The sequence below is a fragment of the Carassius gibelio genome, chromosome A3 (assembly GCF_023724105.1).
Source record: "Carassius gibelio isolate Cgi1373 ecotype wild population from Czech Republic chromosome A3, carGib1.2-hapl.c, whole genome shotgun sequence".
NCBI lineage: Eukaryota > Metazoa > Chordata > Actinopteri > Cypriniformes > Cyprinidae > Carassius > Carassius gibelio.
Window position 1 is genome coordinate 32,616,277 of NC_068373.1, and position 15,507 is coordinate 32,631,783.

Sequence of the window (15,507 nt, forward strand, 5' to 3'; positions counted from 1 at the left end):
AGACATGAGGAGAGACAAAAACAGACCACAAAGCACATTAAATGATTACAAATAAAATAAGTCTTAGGACGCAACACCCCCAACATACCCACAGATTGTAAAATAAACTACTCCTAGAACACCCATAGGAGTGCAATTCAAACCTGACTTGGTTAACCAACCCACTTAAGTCTCCACATCTGCAGTTCTAGAAAGTGCATCCGCCACCACATTGTCTTTTCCACGGATGTGTTGGAGGTTAAGGTTATACTCCTGGATAATTAAGGCCCAGCGCATCAAACGCTGATTGGAGTTGGACATGCGGGAGAGAAAAGTCAGTGGGTTATGGTCAGTGTACACGTCAATAGGTATGGCACTACTTCCCAAATAAACCTCGAAATGCTGAAGAGCTAGAAGCAAAGCAAGGGCCTCTTTTTCAATTGTACTATAGCGTTGCTGGCATTTCGAGAACTTTTTGGAGAAGTAGCAGATAGGGTGGTCAATTCCATGGGAGTCCTCCTGCAGCAGAACTCCCCCAGCACCAGTACCACTGGCATCCACTTGGAGTTTGAAAGGCAGATCAAAGTTAGGGGCAGACAACACTGGAGCATAACAAAGAAGATCTTTTGCGGCCTTAAAAGCATGATCACACTCAGGGTTCCACTTAAAACTCTTTGTAGTACTGAGAAGGTCTGTGAGGGGTGACACGACAGTGGAGAAATTACAACAAAATCCCCGATAGTACCCACTCATACCCAAGAACCGGCGTAACTCACGCTTGTTACGGGGTGTAGGAAACTCAAGTATGGCAGCAACCTTGGCCTCAACAGGCTTGACACAACCCTGGCCAACTTGTTTCCCCAGATAGGTTACCACAGCTTTTCCGATCTCACATTTGGCAAGATTCAAGGTTAAGGAGGCAGCCGCCAGGCGACTGAATACTAACTTCAAAGTTTTGATGTGATCTTCCCAAGTTTTTGAATAGATGACCAAGTCATCTAAGTACGCGTCGCAATTTGGCACTCCTGTCAAAACCACCTGCATAAGGCGCTGGAAGGTGGCAGGAGCATTTCTCATACCGAAAGCTAACACCTCATATTGCAGGAAGTGTTCAGGCGTGACAAATGCAGAGATCTCAGATGCCCTTGAAGTTAGGGGGACTTGCCAATAACCCTTTAACAGGTCTAGTTTAGTGACAAACCTAGCAGAGCCTACCCTGTCAACACAGTCTTCCAGTCTAGGCAGAGGGAAAGAATCGGGTTTCGTTAAGGAATTAACCTTACGATAGTCGGTACAGAAACGATAAGAGCCGTCAGATTTGGGCACTAACAAACAGGGCGAACTCCATGGACTTTGACTGTGCACTGCTATTCTATGCTGCAGCATGTACTCCACCTCAGATCTCATTATGTCGCGCTTTTTAGGGTTTACTCTATAAGGATGTTGCTTAACTGGAAGAGATTCACACACAATATCATGTTTTAGCATGGTTGTTCTACCAGGCACGTCAGAAAAGATTGAAGGATAGTCCTGAACCATTCGAATAATCTGCTCACTCTGTTCTTTTGTCAGGTGTACCAGAAAGCTCTGCAGGTCACTCAATATGGCAGAGTTTTGAAGCCGTTTAGCTACAACTTGCACATCCTTCCCAACAGGTTCATCCTCTGGAATCACACCAGCAGAAGCAACAGCCACAGATGAAACAAGGGAAGAAACACATTTCTCACCACGCACAATAAACTGCTTCAACATATTTATATGGCATACACGGGTCTTTCGCCTGCGGTCAGGAGTGTGAATGACATAATTGGTGTCACTGAGCTTCTCTTTGACTTCATAAGGACCCGAGAATTTAGCTTGGAACACAGAACCCGGATCAGGTAAGAGAACAAGAACACTATCACCCGGTTGAAAACTACGACTCATGCTTCTCTTATCATAGCGGGTCTTCATTTTTGACTGGGCTATAACCAAGTGTTCTCGAGCAAGTTCGCAGGCCTTATGCAATCGCTCACGAACAGTGCTGACATAGTCAAGTACAGTCACAGGAGATGAAGCTTTAGCTAATAATTGCTCACTTAGCAACTTCAAAGGACCACGCACAGTGTGCCCAAAAACAAGGTCAGCGGGGCTAAACCCAATACTCTCTTGCTCTGCTTCACGGACAGCAAACAGAAGGTATGGAAGACCCTCAGCCCAATCCTTCCCACTGGCTAAGCAATAAGAGCGCAACATGGATTTAAGGGTTTGATGAAATCTTTCAAGTGCGCCCTGCGACTCAGGGTGGTACGCACTTGAGAGCTGATGTTTAATCCCTAATTCAGCAAGGGTCTGAGTGAATGCCTTTGATGTAAAGTTAGACCCTTGATCAGTTTGCACAACACGAGGCAAACCAAAGGTAGTGCAAAACTTCACCAACTCTTTAATTACCACTTGGGCTCTAATTGAACGTAAAGGTATCGCTTCTGGGAAACGTGTCGCGGTACACATGATGGTCAAAATGTATTCGTGTCCTGACTTGGATTTTGGTACAGGACCAACACAATCGACAAGGAGTCGCTCAAAAGGTTCTCTCATAACTGGTATCGGCTGCAAAGGGGCAACTGGTATATTTATATTGGGCTTCCCAGCCAATTGGCATACAGGACACGATCTACAAAACTTAGACACATCTGATTTTAATCCAGGCCAATAAAAGTACCGGGAAACTCGACGAAAGGTTTTTGTGACACCCAAATGCCCTGATAGCACATGTTCATGACCCAGTTTTAACACCTGCTCTCGATAATCAGCTGGCAATACAATTTGGTTCGATTCATGTGAATCCTTGTGAGTTTCATGCCTCCACTTACGCATGAGCACTGTATCTTCAAAGAAATAAGCTACCTTAGCATTAGCCACTTGGCTCAGGGGGACAGCAGCTTCCATACATTTCACTAATGAAAGGTCTAACTTCTGTGCAACAGCCAATTGTTCCCTACCAACTTTTAAAGGAACTGTAACTGCGTTCTCGGAAATAGGGCATACTTCTGCCTCTACTACCTTCTTATCCTCCACAAGTTCATCATGCGACACCAAAAACGATTCAGAGAGATCCACCATGTCTCTGAATTTAACCGACTGGGCACGCGTCACAGCGCATGCAGGGAAAGCTGCAGGAAATTGACGGGCTAGGTCAGGTTGATCACACAATTTAGGGGTATGGACCACAATTGGTCGGGGAAAAACTTCGCCGCCAGCTAAGTCATTTCCTAGAATCACACCCACTCCCTCGACAGGTAACTGAGAACGTACACCAAGTTTTACAGTACCGGTTACAAGGTCTGATTTCAAGTAGACATTGTGAAGAGGAACATTTATACACTGCATTCCAATTCCACGTATAAGCACGTCTGTACCAGAATAAGTCTCGGTAGACCGGGGCAATAATTCTTCTAAGATAAATGACTGAACTGACCCAGTGTCTTGCAAAATGGTGACGGGTTTACACTCAGAGTCAACTGAGACAGACACTGAACCAGTCAGTAAGAAAGGTTGATAGGACAGAGCGGTCATATGGCTTTCCTCACATATGGGGTGTACGAGTGCAACACTTTTAGATTTGGAAGCGGAGTTCTTTTGCTTCCACGCCTTACAGTCAGAAATTAAATGACTGCTGTCGAGACAGTAAAAACAAACTCGTTTATCATTTGAAGCATTCCTACGGCGCGCACTTGATTGAGTCTCACCTTTGCCAATGCGTGAGAAAACACGTGTTGCTTCCCTATCAGATACTTCATAAGTGGATGGGGGCACATTAACACGACGTGCGGGGGAAAACACAGTCCGATGGGTCAACACAAACTCATCAGCAAAAACTGCGGCATCGAAAAGGTTTGCAACTTTCTGCTCATTTAAATGGACAACAACATTCTCTGGAATAGAACGTTTTAAGTCCTCCAGCAAGAGCAGCTCTTGAAGCTGATCAAGAGTCATGATCCCACTGGAAAGACACCATTTCTCGAAAAGGGTTTTCTTCTCCCTTGCGAACTCAACAAACGTCTGTTTGGCTGTTTTCAAATGTGACCTAAATTTTTGACGGTATGCCTCAGGCACTAACTCGAACGCTCGTAGAACAGCAGATTTCACTATATCATAATCAAGGGACTGATCTATTGGTAAAGCAGAGCAAACCTCTTGCGCTTTACCAGAAAGACTGCACTGCAATAGCAGAGCCCACACATCTTTCGGCCACCGCAATTTTGTAGCAATCCGTTCAAAAGCAACAAAATACGAATCCACTTCCGCTTCTCTAAATGGTGGTACAAGTTTAAGATACCTGCCAACATCAAAATCTGTCTCAGAAGTCGCATTATCCGTAACTTGAGGTACAAAAACAGCAGGTGAAGCGACAGGCGATACAGCAGAAGGGAGTCTAGACCGAGGCATAGGAATCGGTTTTTGATTTAACTCCTGAGCACGCAAATCAAATTGACGCATCTTAATGTCCCTTTCTGCTTGTGCCTCTATAGTACGAAGCCTGATCTTTTGCTCTTCACAATCCTGCCTTTTTATCTCAAGATCTAACTCCTTCAACTTGACAGCTAACATAGCTTCACTCAGAGACTCAGCTGCCAGCTGAGGAAAAACCTCACCTGACACAGCCTCTGCAGTGTTCCCAGGTTGTTCCTCAGTACTGACAGCAGAGTAATCTGGTAAAACTCCATCATCAACCAACTTTCCCCGCAAGCAATCTTTAATTACTTTTTTTGTACCCTGCCTTGGAACCTCAACATTAAAGAAGTCTGCAATCAACAGCAAATCTGCCCTTCTGCAGCCCTCAAAAACTTCTATGGTAGGAGAAAGAGTAAATGACAACAAGTCAAATTCCATAATTCTCACTACCACAGGAGCCTTTCCTCACCAAAAGGAAAACAGCCAAACAGAAGGGGGAGAAAAAAAAAAAAAAACGAGCAGATACTTACAATACAACGCGGTACTCTCACATGAAAGGACGAGCCCCCACTTGTTACGCGCTAGCTTTATTATCTTTAAGCTCGTCTAGGGGAACTAGGCATAGCAGTAACAAAGTTTTGGAGAGAGAGAGAAAGAGCACAGGTGCTTCTTATCTCTAGTCCCAGTAACACATCCCAAAACTAGTAAACTTAGAAAAAGTATTTATTGAATCTAAAGAAAAAGGAGAAGAGGAAACAAACTTCAGGAGGGGGCAAAGGCCAACAAAACAAACAAAAAGGTTTCTAACTCAGTTTTAACCATAACTTACCTAAACATTAAAACAAAGAGTAAATAAATAACAAATAAATTTCCCTTTCTACCTAACTACCCATAACCAGGAGAAAAGCAGATTCAAACAAAAATGGCACCCACCTCCCTACAGGTTTCCTTAAAAGAAAACCTTAAGTTCTAAACAAAACCATACATCTCAAACTATATCTACAATTGCCCCAATAGTTAACAGATTTCCACAACATAAGATGACGCTATCTGGAACAAGGAGAAAAGAAGTCCATGTGGCAAGTTGGCATCTGCAACCCTCTCTCTCCCTCTCTCCTTGTTGTGAGATGGTGCTGGCTTTATATGCTGACATTCTCCCGACTGCAGCCAATCAATGGAGCTGAGGTTAATGGGCAGCAAATCAACGACAGGTGATCCCAATCACCAGCATGAGCATGGTGGCAGTAGACATGAGGAGAGACAAAAACAGACCACAAAGCACATTAAATGATTACAAATAAAATAAGTCTTAGGACGCAACACATGTAAAATTAAAATATTTAATGTAACAATTAGGGTTGTGCCTGAAGCCGAATACCTAATATATACCTTATAGCCTAATTGTTGCATAAGGCGATACATTAATAAGCTATTTAATGTGTTTTCATTTACAATAGCAAGAACCACAAGTAGTTGAGTAACTTGAGCATTTTTTTTAAATAAAAATTTGACTAGTAGAAATCAGTAATTCCAACCCCTATACTGTACAACATTAATTGGTATTTCATTATACTAATGATGTCGTGGCCTAGTGGTTAGATAGTTTGACTCCTAGTGTTGTGGGTTCAAGTCTCAGGCCTGCAACACCACGACTGAGGTGTCCTTTAGCAAGACCCCAAACTGATCCACGGGCACCACAGCATAAATGATGCACACTGATCTGGGTGTGTGTGTGTGTGTGTGTGTGTGTGTGTGCACTTTGGATGGTTAAATCCAGAGCATGAATTCTGAGTATAGGTCACCATACTTGGCTGAATGTCACTTCACTTATTGTAAATGGTAACTTTAAGGCTATCTAGGTGTAGACGTAAATAAAACAATCTAACAGGTAGAAAATTTAATTAGAAACATCTGATCCAACTTTCAGAACACAGCAAGTGCAGCGCTGGTCATGCACATCCTTTACCGGAACAATACTGAAAGCCAAGATGGAGAAACAGATGATCATAGCTGTACAAGGATGGATATTTTTAAATGAATGGATGTTTAGGGCTGGAAATATATTTATCTTTTGCTGAAACTTCTGCATCTTCACGGAGAGCGGGTCATGGTCCAGATGCCACTGGAGCGCAGGGCGCAGGACACAGAGTGATCTGGAAACAAGGAGAAAGCAGCGCACCTAGTGTTTTAAATGACCAAGTCTGAGTGCAAACACCAACGAGTCCGAGACAAGTCCTAGAAGATAGAAAAATGTCTCGATTCCAGACTCGAGTACTACAGCCCTAGTAACTCTTGTGTTCATTTGTTTTAATGTTCATTCATTTCTTTATTTAACCAGCTTAAAAAACTAATTGAGTAAAAACTGTCTTTGCCAGTGTGACCTGACCAAGAAACAGCCACAAAAAACATAGTATATACAAGTTAACATCATTACACAACACACAAATCAAAGATCACAACAACTATTCACCAAACCATAAAACACACACACACACACACACACACACACACACACACAATAAAAGTAGCTTAAAATCATGTAATGATGGAAACATAGTCAGCTTTAGAATGCGTTGTAGATTATTCCAAGCGAGAATGCATTATATCCAAAACTCTTTTCTCTTTTGTGTCTTTTAACATTAAAGTATCACCACGAGCCACAGGGTTTAATTTGGTTTTGGTTGTGTATGTTTTTTTGACTCTCAAACCCATAGATCCCATTCACTTACATTATACCATTGACAGACTGCAACAGCTATAACAGTATAACTATAACTATAACAGTGTAACAGTATAACTATAACTGTAGTGAACTTTGAGTACACAACTGGATTACATATATTTCTAGTTTGAACTGCAACTATGCTAAAAGTTAACTTATAGGTAAACTGACAGTTTACTAAATAAATACTTGTACTGCACTCTTAAGTATATACTCAGTTAAGTACTAGTTTAGTATTTTTATACTTCACTTTATTTAAGTGAACATCATACTTTACGTATACTTCGATGTCACTATTTAGGTATTGATTTGTATGTTTTGTTTAATGATTTGTAATTTCTTTATCTTTATCTTTCAATGCGGTCTGACCATTCTCAGTCTTTGCATGAGCCCATGGGAAGAAGTATGAACATTAAGCCTTTTAGTCTTTTCACAAACTCCTTCAAAGTTTATTACTACATTCACACATCATATAGTTGCAAGAGTTTTAGTTTATCCAATGAGATATGGATTACATATGTGTTGAGTATGAGCCAAAACAGCAAGTTAGCTGAGGTAAGCATATAGTCAGCTATTCCTGGACATATACGGAATAATACTGGCTCTGAACTCTTCAACATTCAGTAAAGGACAAACTAAACCCAGAAACCCATTCTTCACTGATTCAACTCTATATATCATCTGTGCATGCTCGTATACATTGAGATAAAGAGACAGAAAACGAAAGAAAAGAGAGAGAGAACACAGACGGGAGGAGGGAGAAAAACAAGGGGAATAAAGGGAGGGCAGGAGTAAGAGAGAAGATCAAATCACTCTCAGTCAAACAATAACAGGAAACATCTGTGGAAGGAAGAGAATAAGAAGAGAGGAGGGACTGCAAACTCACAGAAATATCTGACAGAGAGCACGATATAATCTAACAAATATCTGAACATACAAAACATCCAAAGAAAGAACAGAGTATCTGCTTTTAAACCAAAACATTTTATTTTAGCTTCATGCATTATTTTTATGAACACTTGAATGTGGGTAAGTTTCATAAATAAAAAAAATCATGCAATAAACTACATTTTGAACAAAAATCTAAAAAAAAGCCTATGAATTGGGTTCAGAAATGATAATGAGTAATGTAGATGGAGTCAAAGCTTGACTGTCATTAACTCTTCATGGGTCGACCTATTATTATAGAAGTTACACAGTTTTGAGGCATGTCTGATTGTGTTAGATTACGTGTGGAAGTATCTGTTGTTTGGGTTTCTTCTCCACTTGTGTTTTGTAAATTCTGTACAGAAGATGTTTATTAGCACCCCCTATCAGATAACAATGAAAACATGGATTCCCGGAGTGTGAAGTATAGCTCAAATATATTTATACTTTCCTATAGGCCTGGGCGATAAAACGGTATTGATATTCATCGACGATACTCCTTCATCGATAACGAAAGAAAAATGTTTCAAATTAGCACACAATAGATGTGTGACAAGCAGACAGCACACACCAACACGAACACGAGTGCTGTGCTGTGCCTGCCTGTGAAGAGGAGATTGATACTTGAGCAAGATTAACAGCTCTAAAGATTTCTCCTATTACAACAAAAATCATCATTAATGAATAATCAAGAATAAACACCAACCTGTTTGTTCTTCAGTATCTTCAGTGTGTTTCATTCTGCAGAGTGTCCCAGAGACTGATATCAGATGAAGTACTTTCTAAAGACACACAGGTCAGTTCACTAGAAGGAGACAAGAGATATAGATATTAAAGATAAAACTGGAAATACAAAGACCAAAAAAGACCCTTTGTTGAAAACAAATAATATATATATATTAGTGCTGTCAATCGATTAAAAAAAATTAACTAATTAATCGCACAATTTTTTAAAATTAATCGCGATTAATCGCGATTAATCGCAATTAAAAGACTGAAACTTTTTGGATATGTAAATGTAAAATGTAAATAATTAATGTAAACTCAAGACAAAGAAACTATTCAAATTCAAAATATGATTGTTTATTGGAATTTTTGTTTAACTTGTAACACAGATTTTCTCATGTAAACAACATACCTGCAATAAACCATCAATATCCTCCAAATTAACTGTTGGCTTGAAAGCCATATTTATTACAGAAATAAAAACACAGGCATGTAAGTACCATTTGAATTTCAAAACAATCAATGCCAATAAAAAACAAAAATGATTTCCATGTTGAATTCTAAGTGGACTGCAAAAAAATTCCAAAGTATAGTCATTGCCAGTGCTTTAAGTGGGCCGGGTTACGCACCAGTACTCAGTACCGCCACTTCCAAATATAGCTCTTGAGCGTACCGCCACCTCTCCGTGCGCCCAGAACGTGCTTGTAGCGTACCGGTACGCTCATTTGGACATCTGTTTTAATAGAGGTTTTAATCTTTTACCTGCACTGCCGATTTTCAGAGCGCCCTTCACAATGCAAGTTTCCTAATTCATCCCACCCAGAGCAGAAACTACATTACCCATTCACCCTTAAGTTATACAAGTGAATAGCGCATGTGTCGCTTTTCCCACTGTGAAGTGTCAACAACTCAACGTGGCCGGAGAAGGTGTGTGAAACTCGTTGTGAGTTATACTAAAGCAAAATCTTGAGTATTTATTGTCTGATAAACATTAAAAACTGTCTGCGGAGGTTGAGTCGTCCTGCAGCCCCCGCTGGCTGTTCATTGGCTGCAGCATCTTTTTTCTAAGTTCTAAAAAAATACCGTAGACGGCAAGGCACAAATTTAGATATTCATTTATCTAATTAATCTATAGCCTATGCACAAAGACAATATGATCTTTCTGTCCCCTTTTTGTTTTAAAGCTTGATGAAGAGAGAGAGCGTTGCTGCAGCTGCGAGGAGGACAGTGATGCACGCGTACAGGAGTGATTGACAGTTCGCGGCACTGTGTACAAAAAATACTCCGCTACACAATTATTTCGTCATTTTCGTTTAAGCTTATTAACGTTTTTTTTAAACAATGACATTTGAGTTCATGATTTTAATGTTGCTGTTTCTTGTGGCAGACTGAATGAAGAGTAATGTTTCTTGTGGCAGACTGAAGAGTAATCCGGCAGAGTTTTATACTGAAACTTTCCGTCTAAAAGTCCTTCCTTGGTCTTATCCATATTTCTTTGCACGTTGAACACACAAGGCCACAACTGGAAATAAAAAAACTGCAACCGCGTTAATTGCGTTATTTTTATTTAAATACAGTATGACAATGTAACCAGGGTGTTCACTATAAAACTGTCCTAGTGTAGTAGCTAAGGCTATAACCATATGATATAAATATAATAAAGCCAAGTTATCATAATACATCCTCCACAGCAAGTCACCTCGCCTCATATCTGTGCACGCAAACAGCATTTATACCCTCCTGCTTACGTGAAAGTAAACAAATAGTACAGAAAGGTCACAACTAGAGGCTAAATTTACATTTATGCTTTTAGCAGACGCTTTTATCCAAAGCGACTTACAGTGCATTCAGGCTAACGTTTACATTTTAAATGTAATTTACATTTAATAAGAGACTAATAAACAGATGATAATGAGAATACAATTTAGAGAAGGTAGACTAATGAGATTACTAAACAGGAGAATGAGAATAAGAGACGTTTTAAAATCAAACGTCTAAAAACTGGGAAGAAGTCTGACAGAGAGCAGAAAAACAGAGATATTAAGATTCATGATAACTCCATTAGACACTAGGAGTCAGAAACTCAGTGAGAGAAGGATAAAGAACAGAAAAACATGAAGAGACCACATTACAAAATAAAAAGAGTTCCTGGTGCAGTTTTTGACCCTGTTAGGAGAACAAGCATTAGAAGAAATAGAGAATACATGTGAACAGCTAGAAGAGTCCAGGATCAGTCAGAAATACCAGCAGAGAGCCTCAGTGGAGCTTTATAACACACACCGTGATGACATTATTCACCTTATTCCGCCCCGCCCACTTTTAATACTTCGCATTTCCGCATTTTGTCATCTGACTTCCGCTAAACCGATACGGCACGTCCGGTTACTAGTTTAGTAGTTGTAAGATTGTTTATAGCTAGCTATAACTGTGGCGAAATGACAAAGAACGTTATGTTATAAATTGGGAGCACGATGAAAACGTCTTACGACGATCAAATGGTCTCAAATTTTCCCATCCATTGTCGCTGTTAACGTGGGTAATGTTAGACGATATGAAGAAGTTGCCAGAGTTCACCTATATATTTAACTGCCCTGTCAGGAGGAGTTGATGGAGCAGCAAAGGAAAAATGATTAAAAAAATGTACCGAGGCTTTCCAGTATTTACATAGTGAGACAGTGGGTCGTGTACTGTTACACAGCGAGGGTTTTTTCCTCTTTTTAAAATTGAACGTGCAACCAGCCAGTCGAGCCGTCTAAACCTCTCAGCATGGTGCTGGTTAGTTTTGTGTGTGTGTGATGTTAACATACACGAAGTTATAAATGTTTAAAAGTATAATAACGTGTTTGATGACCATCATCAGACTAAGTATTTTGTCTAATAACTTAATTGCACAGTGGAGTAAGGTAAGTGAACGTTTATCAATTATGCAATAGAAAAGGAAGAGGCTGGAAGTTGGAAGTGAAAAACGCCTTATATCCAGGTATGCATAATTATTAGGCAGATTTTCTTTTACAGATAAAACAAGCCAAAAAAAGATTATATATCACTTAAAAAAGATTAAATGCACAATTAATAGTTAAGATTGGTTTGGTTTGGAATTGGTAAATTTTACCAAAAAATATGATCAGAAAATCAGCTTGCCTCTTAATTCTGCACAGTGTATATGCAAAAGGTAAGGTAAAGGTAAGATTTGGTAGGTGTACGTCAAGTCTAATCAATGAATAAGGTAAACGTCAAGTGTAATAATAATGAATGATTCTGAAATAAGACAACTGTAAAATCTTTGAAATGTATTTTAGGTTTGTCATGTTCTGTACAGGGCTGAGGATCTGTAAGCTGCTCATCTGGGATCCATCACAGCAAGTTACATGTGCCACACAATCAGCAATTCTGAGCCAAGACTGTAGCTAGTGTTACGTTCTACAGATTAAGTTTATTTTGTATACATGTCTTCCCAACCACTAGATGGCAGTCGTGGTTGCCCCCCCCCCCCATTCTGTAGGAATTTTTCAGTGGTGGTATCCCCACTAACAGATCTGCTAAGTACGGCCAGAAAATTTGTGTGGGGACCTGAATGTGAACAGGCCTTTAATTCTGCAAAGATACTCCTTTGTAATTCTCCAGTGCTGTCTGCTCCTACCTTTTCACTTCCTTTCAAGTTGCAAGTGGATGCCAGTGCCTGTGGAGCTGGAGCTGTATTGCTGCAGGATGATGACTCTGGTATTGAACACCCTGTAGCTTACTTCTCTAAAAAGTTTACGAAGAGTCAAAGAAAGTATAGTACTATAGAGAAAGAAGCACTATCTCTGTTGCTGGCACTTCAGCATTTTGAAGTATATGTTGGTGGAAGCTGTAATCCCATTAGGGTGTATACGGACCACAATCCCTTGGTTTTTTTGTCACGAATGTCCAACTCAAACCAGCGTTTGATGAGGTGGTCGCTCATGGTACAGGAGTTCAATCTAGACATTCATTATAAGAAAGGAGTTGAAAATGTTGTTGCTGATGCTCTGTCACGTGTTTATGATGGTGAAATTTAGGGGTATACTGTCTTGTATTATATACAAACCTCTGGTTTGTAATTTAAGGGTGGGGGTGTTACGTTCTACAGATTAAGTTTATTTTGTATACATGTCTTCCCAACCACTAGATGGCAGTCGTGGTTGCCTCCCCCCCCCCCATGCCTTTATTTCTGTGCAGGTAAAGCCAGGTGAAGGTGATCTCCTGGGATGAAGGATGCTCGTTTGGGGAGTGGTCTTGTCGAAGTTTAAAAGCCTCATCGCGCTCAAGGGAGAGGAACGCGTGGTTCTTTTGTTGTTTGGGGCTTTAGCTAATAGTTGGTTGTTTCGAAGCTTTACTGTTGTTCAGTTGTGAATCAGTGTTAAAACCTTTCTATTTAATTATTTGCCTTGCTGTTAACTTGTCAACATTGTTACATTGATATAGACACTTATTTCTTTCTGTATTTATTTTGATACCAATTGTGGAAACGTGTCTTCTAATTTCAATATATACATCTAAAAACGGGAAGTTCTAGGGAGTGGGTGCCCTCTTTTTATTATTTTTGAATCATTTTCTCCTGTTTAAAACTAGAGAGGGAGTAAGGGAATTATATTGTTGTTTATTTATTTTTTATTTCTGTAAGGTAAGTGTAGACTTGGTCGCAATAGTTAGAGGCATTTTTTTTATTGTATTTTCTTTGGGATTTTCATCCACTACTGAAGACTTAATACTTCCTTGTTTGTGTTACATCAAATAAATTGTTGTATCACAGTTATGTTGTTTACTTTTTTTTTTTCTTTAATGTTGCTTTCCCCTATCCTAGACTGGGTGGAACGTAACATTAATTGGGGGCTCGTCCAACTGGTAGGCATCTCCTCATACTCATTATGTTCCTTTTCAACTAAAAGAGGAGGTAAGCCTTTGTTATGATCACTGCCATTTTTTCTGTGTATATTGCTTGCCTATTTTTGACTTTGGTGAAAGAGGAAATTCTGTGATAGGGACAGTATGGATTTTGATCTTATATCATTTACACTTAGCCCTACAACAGAAGAATTTAATCGTTGTAGAAAGAAAGATTTATTGTTGATAGCTAATTTCTTTAACATTGAAATACCTAGAGAAGCGATTAAGAAGGTTATCAAAGATGAACTGTTTGAGAAGCTAGTTAGTGAGGGTATTTTGCCAAGAGAATATGAAGAGGTGATTGAAGAGGAACAAGATGTAGCTGGGGAATCTATAGATCAAGAGCTTCCCCTTGACTCTAAAAGTGTTGCATCTTGTGATGATCCAAAGATGGCACTTAAACTAAAGGAATTAGATCTATCAATAAGGAAACAAGAGTGTGAGGCTCAAAGAATTCGGCTTCGGGCTATTGAGATACAAGCTGATCGTGATATTAGATTGCGGCAGCTAGATTTACAGGCTCAGCAAATGCAGAGTAAGCCTGTTCCATTGCCACGATCTAGAGCTCCCTCTGGCACTTCTCCTGTGCAAAGTCCTAATCGTTCAATGTTAGATTCACAATCCGGTTTTGATGTGAGTAAAAACATTGCATAAGTGCCAAAATTTCGTGAGAGCGAAGTTGACGCTTATTTCACCGCATTTGAACGAGTGGCTGCTAATTTGAAGTGGCCAAAAGAGATGTGGGCCTTGTTACTGCAATGCAGTTTAGTAGGGAAGGCCCAGGAGGTTTCTTCAGCTTTGCCAATAGAGCAGTCTTTAGACTATGACATTGTTAAATCTGCAGTACTTCGAACCTATGAGCTTGTGCCCGAGGCCTATCGCCAGAAATTTAGATATTTGTCAAAAACAGTCAATCAGACATTTGTAGAATTTGCTAGAGAAAAGAAAAATCACTTTGAAAAATGGTGTCTGTCTAGCAAAGTTAATAGTTTTGAACAGCTGCAAGAATTGCTTTTGTTGGAAGATTTCAAGCGTTGCATCCCAGAGAAAATTGTTGTTCACTTGAATGAGAAAAGGGTTCTGTCTCTGCAGGATGCAGCAGTTATTTGTGATGAATTTGTGTTGACCCATAAACAGGTGTTTTCTTCACCACGTCCAACTAGAAATCTGTCTTTTAGGGATGAAAGTAGGGAGAGAGGCATGCCTAAAACTCCTCATTCATACAGAAATGACATGCCAGTCGCTAGTGGTCGTAGCCCAGTTGCTAAATTAAATGGAGATGGGCGTGTTTGCTTTTATTGTCTTGACCCCAGCCATTTAATTTCTGAGTGCAAGGCCTGGAAGCAGAAAAACTCTGCTGCCAAGACTAAAAGTGTAGCGTTTGTTCAGAGTGCATCCAGTTTTGATTCTCCACTCAAGTCCAAAGTATATGAACCTTTCATTTTTAACGGCTCTGTGTCTCTTTCTGCTGGTTCTGACTATAAGCCTATTCAGATGCTGAGGGACACAGGAAGTGCACAGTCTTTGATTCTGAAGAGTGCTCTATCATTCTCATCTGAGTCATATACTGGTGAAAGTGTTTTAATACAGGGGATTGAATTGGGTTGTGTCAAAGTTCCGTTGCACCAAGTCCATTTAAAGTCTGATCTGGTTGAAGGGCCTGTGAAGATAGCTGTCTGTTCTCAATAACCAGTGAAGGGGATAAGTCTTATCCTAGGAAATGATCTAGCAGGTGGAAAGGTTTTTCCCTGTCCTGTGGTGACGGATGTTCCTACTGCTTGTGGTTCAAATGACATTGCAGAAAAGTTTCC

General features: G+C 40.0%; 1 protein-coding gene across 4 annotated transcripts in view; it reads left to right on the forward strand.

The window, feature by feature from the left end:
• The window catches only part of LOC127956263 (uncharacterized), a 142,401-nt gene that overhangs the window by 47,209 nt on the left and 79,685 nt on the right, over nt 1-15,507 (forward strand). The window lies entirely within an intron of this gene.